Source organism: Muntiacus reevesi, chromosome 3 (assembly GCF_963930625.1).
Source record: "Muntiacus reevesi chromosome 3, mMunRee1.1, whole genome shotgun sequence".
Taxonomy (NCBI): domain Eukaryota; kingdom Metazoa; phylum Chordata; class Mammalia; order Artiodactyla; family Cervidae; genus Muntiacus; species Muntiacus reevesi.
The window spans coordinates 38,883,333-38,893,589 of NC_089251.1; the positions used below are offsets into that span (position 1 = coordinate 38,883,333).

Below are 10,257 nucleotides of genomic sequence, written 5' to 3' on the forward strand. Positions count from 1 at the left end.
AGACCTGATCCTTCACCAGCTACCCTCTTACCCCAGGGCTCTTAAGAGGAGCCAACTTCCTGATTTAATCAAGTTTTCCCAGGTTCTTGGCTGATGAAGCTGAGAAGTTATGTTTGACGGAGCTGGGCATAGCCTCAAGGTCACATAGCCCCTTGATGTCACAACCCAGTTATCTTGCTTCCCTGGCCACTGCCAGCCTAAACCCCCCAAACGCAACACCGAGACACCTGCCTGCACCTGAAATCCTGTTGTATAAATTTCTCAGAGCTAAGAAGTAACTGGGTAGGCCAAGTCCAAGGAATAACTAGAATGTTCTATGGAAACATACAATTAAGTTCAATTGGGAAATAGCACCAGACCTTCCATGTCCCTGCCAAGAGCTGATGCCACAGTTTCCACAAAGCCTGATCTCCCAAAACCTTGCCCACAAAATGCCTGAGGGTCTATTCTTAGAATTTCTCAACCGGTTTCAGTTGTTACCAAGGCAGCGTCCTTCAGGGTCTAAGCTAACCCAGCCTCCCTGCATTGTTGATCCGTTGGATCTGGGTTCTTTTGCTTTGCTGTGCTAAGGCCCTTCTAGGAGAGCTATTCCACCCTTTTCTAAAGAGGAATTCACTGCCCTTGTTTTCCTCCTTTTAGTGGTCTTCTCCTTCTCAAAGAAAGGGATTTGACATTTTTAATTCAAACTCCCCTAAGGAACTTCAGCTGAAGCACCAATACCTTGGCCACCTGATGCGAAGAACTGAATCATTAGAAAAGGCCATGATGCTGGAAAAGACTGAAGGCAGGAAGAGAATGGGACATCAGAGGATGAGGTGGTTGGATGGCATCACCAACTGGATGGACATGAGCTTGAGCAGGCTCTGGGAGTCAGTGATAGACAGGGAAGCCTGGTGTGCTGCAGCCCATTGGGTCACAAAGAGTCGAACATGACTGAATGATTGAACTGAACTGAACTGAAGGAACATAAATCTGCCCTGAGGTTAAAAAGGTGCAGGCAGTCCTATTGAAATTCAGCCTTAGTTACTTATTCATGTGCCCACTACGGGGGCCCAAAGGGTTCATACCTGAGCAAATCTTCCCTCCTCTGGGGAGGAAGCAAAAGTGTCCCTTAGGATGCAGGGGTGGAGGTAACACCTGGAAAGTTACCTGGGGGGATGGTTGATGTTCTCTCTCTCTCTCTTTTCCTTTGATGTTTATAGCAGCTCCATTCAGAGTTGCCAAAATTTGGAAGCAAAGATATCCCTGAGGGGTTGAATGGGTAATTAACCTGTGGCACATGCAAACACTGAAATTTATTCAGCACTAAAGAAAAAAAGAAACGTGCTATCAAGTCATAGAGAAATCTAAAATGTATATTAGTAAATAAAGAAATCAATTTTAAAAAGTCACATAGGGATTTCTCTGGCTTGAGACTTCGCTTTCCCATGAAGGCGGTGCAGGTTTGATCCCTCATCAGGGACCTAAGATCCCACATACCTCGGGGTCAAAAAACCAAAACATAAAATAAGCAGTATAGTAACAAATTCAATGAAGATCTTAAAAATGGTCCAGATTAAAATAAATTTTAATAAATAAAATATAAAGGCCACATACTATAGGATTCCAGCTATATGACATTCTGGAAATGGCAACACTATGGAGGTGATAAAAAAAAATCAGTGATTAGCAAGTGTTGGAGGTAAGGAGGAGTGTATAGGTAGAGCGCAGAGGTGTTTTTAGGGCAGTGAAACTACTCTGAAGCATATTACAATGGTGGGTATATTTGTCCAAATCAATAGCATGCACCACACCAAGAGTGAATCTTAGTGTAAACAACAGACTTGGGCAGTAATGATGGGTCCATGTAGGTTCATCAGTTGTTGGTTGGTTCTCTTTTGTAGCCCCAGGCTCTGTTCTCAAGTATGGATGTTGTCTTCCCTAAGACTGGATACAAGCATCTAGAAAGAAAGGCTAAATGGCTTTTATATCTTTGAAAGGAGGAATTACTTTTTCCCCAAAGCTTTCAAAATGTCTTTCTTGCACCCAGGACTGGTTTCATGGGCAGCTGACCCAGGCAATTGTATAAGTCACCGAGCTCAGAAGGACCCCTACCTTGAGTTAATGCTCCACAGTCACCATCTTGAATTCTTAGTCATTTTTGAACCTGGAGTCTGGCATTTTTCTTTTGCACCAGGCCCTGCAATTCATGTTGCCTGTCTTGGCTACAGCCCAGTTTGGGATATGTGTGTTTGCAGTGAAGGCAGGGTAGAAAAGTTATGTTTGTAAAAGAGTTATGATCCATTTAGGTTTGAAGCCTTCTTATAATAAAACTTCTATCATAAGAATACACATTTAATTTTGAATAAAACAATCTGTACTATATGAGAAGCATGTGGTTACACTGAATTCATAAGTTAAAAAACTCATCTTTTTTCAGTGCCTTGTGCTATTTTTGGCTTATAGATCCTGAGACTTCAGTGTATGACCTTTCCTAACCAATGCTTGCCTCGCTGGCAGTCAGGTTACCATGGGTCAGGGCCCAGATACTTCATCTGTTGTTTTCCCCGTGGGTACAGGATGAGGCATCCTAACGAAGTAAGGAGTTTCAGTTTTGTTTATCATCCTTCTACTTGATAATAATTAAAATAAATCATCAAATTACTTCTAGAAATTTCAGGTCATTACATTGAAAAGACCCAGTGTTATTTTTCAAGGTAAATGCTGAAAAATGCCAACATCATAACAAATTAGTTTATACATATAATCCTTGGTAAAGTCATAGTAAAATATATATTGAGTATTTGAAAGAAGACATTAGAAAGTAAATGTTCCATAATATAATTATAATTATTAGTAAGATTATCTACATCAAGTTTAAGACAGTATAATGAGGAAAACAACAATAAAATAAGGGAAGAACATAAGTAGTTAAACTGAAAAAAAAAAGGGGGGATAATGTAATTCTTAATCTCATTTGTCAAAGAATGTCAAAAACCAGAAGTCTACTTTATTCTGTAATTTAGAGTGAGGCAGGGGCTAATTAAGCCCTGTCATCTGGTTCTGTAGCTCTTTTGTTGTTCATAAATATATATGAAGCACCAGGCTTGACTGGGTGATTTTGACTTGTCCTCCGCTCTCTGCCTTCTCAGAGAAGCAGATTAGGACACTGACCATTGTTTTGAAAGACTGAGTGACGTGTTTAGGGATTTTTATGCTTTCTTCATGGGCTTCGCTCGTGGCTCAGTGGTAAAGAATCCTCTTACAATGCGAGAGACACAGGTCTGATCCCTGGATCAGGAAGATCCCTTGGAAAAGGAAATGGCAAACCGCTCCAGCATTCTTGCCTGGGAAATCCCCTGGACGAGGAGCCTGTCAGGCTACAGTCCATGGGGTGGCGAGAGTCAGACACGACTTAGTAAGTGAACGGCATCGTCAACAGCAATGCTTTCTTCAGCACAGATGTCAAAAACTCAAGGTACTACAGGGGGCCAAGTAGACAACAAAATGAGGACTGAGATGAATTGGAGAGCCACGGCCAGTTTCAAGTGACCAGCCTTCTGCACTTGGCCAGAGGGAATAGTGTTGTCAGAACTATTTTATTTTCACAAAACATAGATCATCTTCACAGGGAGATTTGCAATGTTGGCTAGGGACTAAACAACTATACACTTTTAAATGTTTTATACTTTATAAAAAATTATAAAATTCCACTGTCTGAAATGCAAATAAGTACCCATGGCTGCTTATTAGCAAGGATTACCCGCCTCCAGCAAGTGCCCTGTGTTCTTCTGTGGGCTGGGGCACGGGGAAGTGTAGAGGGGAAGGAAGACATCTGGAGACCTTGTTTCCAGACTCAATTTACATTTCATCACCTACGATAAACAGTTTTCTTTTTCATTAGGTGATGGGGCAACGCTTTTCTTGTTCTAATTTAGTTGACACGAATTTCACCTGGCTCCTTCCTCATGGACTCCATTTGCCTAATTACAAAATCAGAGTGAAAATTTCCTGATCTTTACTTCACATTGAAGATCAGAAAATAAAGGAATAGACACAGATGATTCTGACTGAGCAGTGTGCTAGGAACAGGGCCACATGGAGAAGAGGAAAAGCATAACGTCCCGGCTATTATTTGACTTAATCAACATGAAAGCTATGCATACCATTCTGACATATACTAAGGAACTGAAGCATATTTGAATGGGAAAATGACCTATGTGACCCCATCAATCTTCACTTTCAATTCTGAAATTTTATGAAATTCAATAACTGACTTAGGATTTATGAACTGTTTTCCTTATTGGTGAGCTCTAAGTTTAAGCTAAGAATTTTTTTATCAAATTAGTAAATAAGGTGTCTTTTAAAGCCATTATCATTTATCTGTATGTAGAATTATAATCACTCTTGTGTTCAATTTGTAATTGTGGATGTTAAATTTTATGGAGTCAAATAACTAGAATATTAGAAAAATCTGTGTCTCCCACTAGCAACTTTCTTAGATCACTCATCTTTATTTCAGAAAGGGAGCCAAAATTGGTTTATTTTGATGGAAATGTGTGTGTGTGTATTGTATTGGGTATTCATGTGCACGTATTTATGGTAAGGTGTGTGCCTGTGTATGTGTGTGTGTGTTTTCCCAGAGAGTAGCTTTTGGTGTTTACAGACTCAGTGGTGTGGCCAAAGTTCCCTTCTAAGACACTCACTTTATAAGATGTGAAATTCTTGTGATTACCCCTAAATTTCTGTCTTTCTCCTTGCTTGATGTTTTGGTTTCATGCCTAGCTCCTTTCTTCTCTCACAAGCTTAGTGACTTGTCTCCTAGGACTCTCTTCAAAGCCAAAAGTAAGTCTGCTAACAATTGACTTCTATTTCAAATCCTTTCTTCGTTTCTTACAGTTTAGTTTACTCTTCCATTTTTCAACCCCACCTTGTTTTTTCATTTCCTGAATTCTTAGATCTTTTTCTTTTTTCAACCCATTTTTCTTCCCCATTCAGACAATGCTTTTTTTCTTTGCTGCATCATCTCTCTTGAGAAATGAACTCACAATTTCTTCCTCATCCCTCTCCTCTCCATTTTGCCTCTTTCTTCTTTTCTCTTCTTTATTCAAGCTTTTTACTTTCTCAGTGATATTCGAACAACATTTAAGGCAGCTAGCAAAGATATTTACAGTAGAGTGAAACAAATGGTTCATGCAGCTCAATATGCTAAAAGCAAACAAACAAACAAAAAAGCAACCTAATAAAAAATGTGTGGAAGATCTGAATAGACATTTCTCCAAAGATGTACAGATGGCCAAGAGGCACATGAAAAGATGTCATTAATGACTGAAAGTGAAAGTCACTCAGTCGTGTTCGACTCTTTGCAATCCCTTGGACTGTATAGTCTATGGGATTTTCCAGGCCAGAATACTGGAGTGGGTAGCCTTTCCCTTCTCCAGAGGATCTTCCCAACCCAGGGATCAAACCCAGGTATCCTGCATTGCAGGCAGATTCTTTACCAGCTGAGCCATAAGGGAAGGCCAAGAATACTGGAGTGGTTAGCGTATCTCTTCTGCAGCAGATCTTCTTAACCCAGGAATCAAACCAGGGTCTCCTGCATTGCAGGCAGATTCTTTACTGGTTGAGCTATCAGGGAAGAAAGAAACACAAATCAAAACTACAATGAGGTATCACCACACACTGTCAAAATGGCGACCATCAAAAAGTCTGCAAATAATAAATATGGAGAGGATGAGAGGAAAATGGAACCTTCTTATGCTGATAGTGGAAATCTAAATTGGTACAGTGACTATGGAGAACAGTATGGAGATTCCTTAAAAAATTAAAAATATAGCTACCATATGATCCAGCAATCCTACTCCTGGGCATATATACAGAGAAAATCATAATTCAAAAGGATACATGCACTCCAGTGTTCATTGCAGCATTATTTCCAATAGCCAAGACATGGAAACAACCTACATGTCCATCGACAGAAGAATGGATAAAGATGTGGTGCATATATACAAGGGAATATTACTCAGCAATAAAAAAGAATGAATTAATGCCATTTACAGTGACATGGATGGACCTAGGGATCATCATACAGAGTGAAGTAAGTCAGACAGAGAAAGACAAACATCATATGATATTGCTTATACATGGAATCTAAAAAAAAAAAAGGCACAAATGAACCTATATGCAAAAGAGAAATTGAGTCACAAGTGTAGAAAATAAATTTATGGCTACCAAGGAGGAAAGAGTGTGGAGGGATAAATTGGAAGACTGAGATATACACAGTACTATATATAAAACAGATAACTAATAAGAACCTACTATATAGCCCAGGGAACTCTACTCAATACTCTGTAATGGCCATATGGGAAGGGAATCTTAAAAAGAGTGGACGTGTGTATACATATAACTGATTCACTTTGTGGTACAGCAGAAACTAACACATCATTGTAAATCAACTATGGTCCAATAAAAAAGTTAATTAAAAAAATGAAAGAAATTTAAGAGTGAGACATGAAGAGAGTTGGGATAGAGAATGTGACATGAGTGAAGAGTGAGTTTAGTACACAGCCTCAGCCCTGAGTTGGATTCCCCAGAGACTCCTTGCTTTTTTCTCTTGCTCATCTTGTTGATCTTTCTCCCTGGAAGCACGTCAGAGATAACTTCCCGTAGCTCAGGGTCAAAAGGCACTGTGATCACTTAGTCAACAGTTTGTTGGTGCCATTGCTAAAGGCTGGGGTGACAACAACTGGCCTTTGGAGGGTGTCCAAATACGAGCCATTTTATTACTTACACCAGCCCGTACTGACAACTGCTTTTCAAAGGGAAAATGCCAGTCATGAGGGAGTTGGGTGTCAACCTCCATCTGTATTTAGGCCTCATCACATGGTCACCCAAGAACGGCTCTTGGTTTGTCCCCAGTTGCTATCAAACTGCCTCCCTTGGACTGCTCTTGCCTTTACCTTTCTAGCTTTGCAACAGCCCTGCAAGAAGGTTCCAGAGACCAGTTCCACCATTTCCCTTCAGGCCCTGGACTGGAGGCCATTTCTGACTCTGGAGTTTTCTGAGGTTTGGAAATATGGAAATTTCTTGATGACTGGTCCCACTATTGATCTTGAGATCCTTAAATATTTCTTCTTGCTTCTTCTGGAAATTTATGCTTGTTTCTGGCATCTGTCCTGTTCTCTGTGAACACTCAGGCAGAGTATTCATTTAATTTTTTTTTTTTTTTTGCTTCTTCTGGAAGTAAATTTCCCTTGCCATTTCTTTGACCCCTGTTCTTTATGTACTTAAAAATGTCTTATTTATTTCAACGTCTTATATAATTTATCTTGTGTTCATTCTGCACCTTTGCTTGTCTTATTTTTTACACTGCCTTGATTTTCCTCTGTAATAGTCAAGGATCTCCTCCACCTGTGTTTTACATCTTGCTTAAAAGCTCCTTTGTTGCCTTTGAATGATCTTCCCAACACCTACTTCCTCTCGCCTCATTTCCTTCTTCTCCCTTGTCTTTCTATTTATTACCAAGCATTGCCTATTGGCTGGCAGTCACTTACATTGCTTTTCCGTTTTTTTCTTCTCCCTGCCATCCTATTGCTTTATCCCACTGTCACTCTTGCCATAATTTTTCAGCCACCAAAGACTATTGTGGTTTGAGATGATTTGCTGCTGCGTCTACAGCAGGCCTTAGTATGACACAGAAGGCCAGCCCACCCATCTCCGCCTTCTTCTTACAATAAACAGCCAAGTTAATTCAAGTTCCTATCCATCGTATAAGAAATCACTCTCCAGCCATATGGGATAACTTATGGCTACAAATAAAAATTCCCCAATGTTTTGCTCCTCACAAGTTTTCACTTCCCCAGCACAGCGTGGGAAGTCCAAGATGTCGAAATCCCCAGGGAGTGCATATTTTCATGAAAATTCACTTTCTACATCTAGAATGTTTCTTCCACTCACAGAGACATGACTTTCAACAACATTATAGAGCACCACAACTTTTCTAGCCCAATGCCCACCTCTGGATGTGCTTCTTTTTTAAGAAAGGCAATTTTGAGTTGTTGACCTATTTTGTTTTCTTCAATTCACGAGCCAGAGGATTAATCTTAGTATAAATATAAACCTTAAGCTTTCTTTCTCTGTAGCTTATGAATAAAAGATTACATTAAAACCAAAAGGCATGTTTCATTTAAGTGGATTCTGTTTCTGGGGTCTTGTGTGAGTGGGTTCAGGGCTACTTTCTACACCGTTCACAAAGGCAATGCTTGGCTCTGCCTCAAAGTAATCCACTCATGTGCACATTGACTCATTCATTGATTCATTCTTCACTCCAAAGACTTTTTGAGGACAGGGACAAAGCTGGCCATATCATTACTTTGACCCAGTCCATTTTCACACAGTTTGGTATAACTCATTTTCCCATAGCTGTCGTCCATACCTGTTTGTTAGATCTTGACTGATTACTGTCGACTGAGAGGTTTCTTGAGTTGTGATGTCTTACGTAGTCATTAGTATATCCACTGCTTGTGGAAAGGAATCAGCAGGCATGGGCTATTCTCTGGGCTTCACTGCTGGATCACCCCGGGGTAAAGGAATTAACTGTTGATGTCTCTTTTTCAGTGTATATATTTTAAGGACAATGTTTTTCATTCTCTCTGGATCCCAGTGATGCCTTGAGTGTGATATGACATGACCCTAGAAATCAACAGAAAGGAAGAGCCAGGTGCTGGTTAATATCACTAGTTAAACAGATTTGCATTTATGATGTTAGGTTTAGCAGGCTTGTCTGGTAGATTTCCAATCAGCAGTCCTCTGAAAACTCTATTCTCTGAAGTCTTCTGGAATTAAAGATGATACAGAAGATGATAGCTTTTTACCTGTCCTAGCCTTTTATAGACTGTTCTAGAGTACAAGAACTTTTACACTTGTTTGATAGCCATCACTTCAATTTTTTTTTCTGTGTCTCAGTTATACATCTTCAAAATGATCATGTTTGAAATACATTGCTGAAATATTTATTACCCTTTAAGGCAATGGCACCCCACTCCAGTACTTTCGCCTGGCAAATCCTATGGACGGAGGAGCCTGGTGGGCTGCAGTCCATGGGGATGCTAAGAGTCGGACACGACTGAGCAACTTCACTTTCACTTTTCACTTTCATGCACTGGAGAAGGAAATGGCAACCCACTCCAGTGTTCTTGCCTGGAGAATCCTGGGGACAGAGGAGCCTGGTGGGCTGTCGTCTGTGGGGTCACACAGAGTCGGACACGACTGAAGCGACTTAGCAGCAGCAGCAGCAAAGTATACCGTGGATATATGCAATGCTGTGTTATTACCTTCAATTCTTGGATCATCTTCTCAAAGGTGGCTATGTGTGGCATACAGTCAGGATTTAGGGTAATTTTCCCTTTCCTCCCCTAAGAAAATCAGTAAATAACTTTCCCATCCTTTCGCAGTTCCTGATTTTTTTTTTTCCAGAAAAACATTTTATTCCACTAAATACAGCCTTGGTAACAAAATAGCCCTAGGAGGAGTGACATAGATTTATATTTAACCCAACGTTTAAACAAGTGATACTGTACTCTTTCCTGGGCAGATTTGGCTGTATGATGGAAAGACATCCTGGGTTCCTGAACAGAAGGAGTGAAACTGAAAATAGATCTGTCACCCTTACAATTTTGTCTTTGCATTTTCTCAGTCCCTCTTATCATTCGATCCCAGCTACCATTAATTTTTTCTAAATTGAGATTTAGTTGATTTATGGTATGATATACCTTTCAAGTATACAACATAGTGACTCACAATTTTTAAGGATTATACAGGATCTCAGCTACTTTCAAAATGCCTTAATTTGTTGTGCAGTGCTCTTGATTCTTCAGAGCATTATGCTTTTTGACTAAGGTGGAGACAAGAGCCACAGAACAGACTGATGGAGATGGGTCCAGGGCTGTGGGAAAATCATCAGGAAATAAATCAGCTTTCCCCACTCCCCTCTGCCAGGAGGGTGTCAGAGGACCCTGTTTCTCCAGTGACTTCTGTTCCGGCCACTCAAGGCAGAGGTTTCAGGTGGGGCAGACACATCTGGAAAGGCCAGCATTCTCCCTTCTTACCCCTAATGATGAGTTATTTTGTATTCACCCGTCAGCTATTGCCTCCATATGATTCACAGAAAACTACCACAAAACCCAGTGGCATACAGAAATAAATGTTTATTTCTTGTTTATATATGTGTTGGTTGGCTGATTCAGGCTCAGCTGAATGTAGCTTAGTCTATGTCTGGGT

The 10,257-nt window shown here is 40.3% G+C and overlaps 1 long non-coding RNA gene across 1 annotated transcript; it reads right to left on the minus strand.

The window, feature by feature from the left end:
• Positions 1 to 2,757: 2,757 nt before the first annotated feature.
• Positions 2,758 to 8,666, minus strand: LOC136162796 (uncharacterized). The gene is made up of 3 exons (XR_010662170.1): positions 8,414 to 8,666; positions 5,481 to 5,607; positions 2,758 to 3,539 (listed from the first exon to the last, which is right to left on the minus strand). It is a non-coding gene; the product is annotated as an uncharacterized lncRNA (long non-coding RNA).
• Positions 8,667 to 10,257: the final 1,591 nt, after the last annotated feature.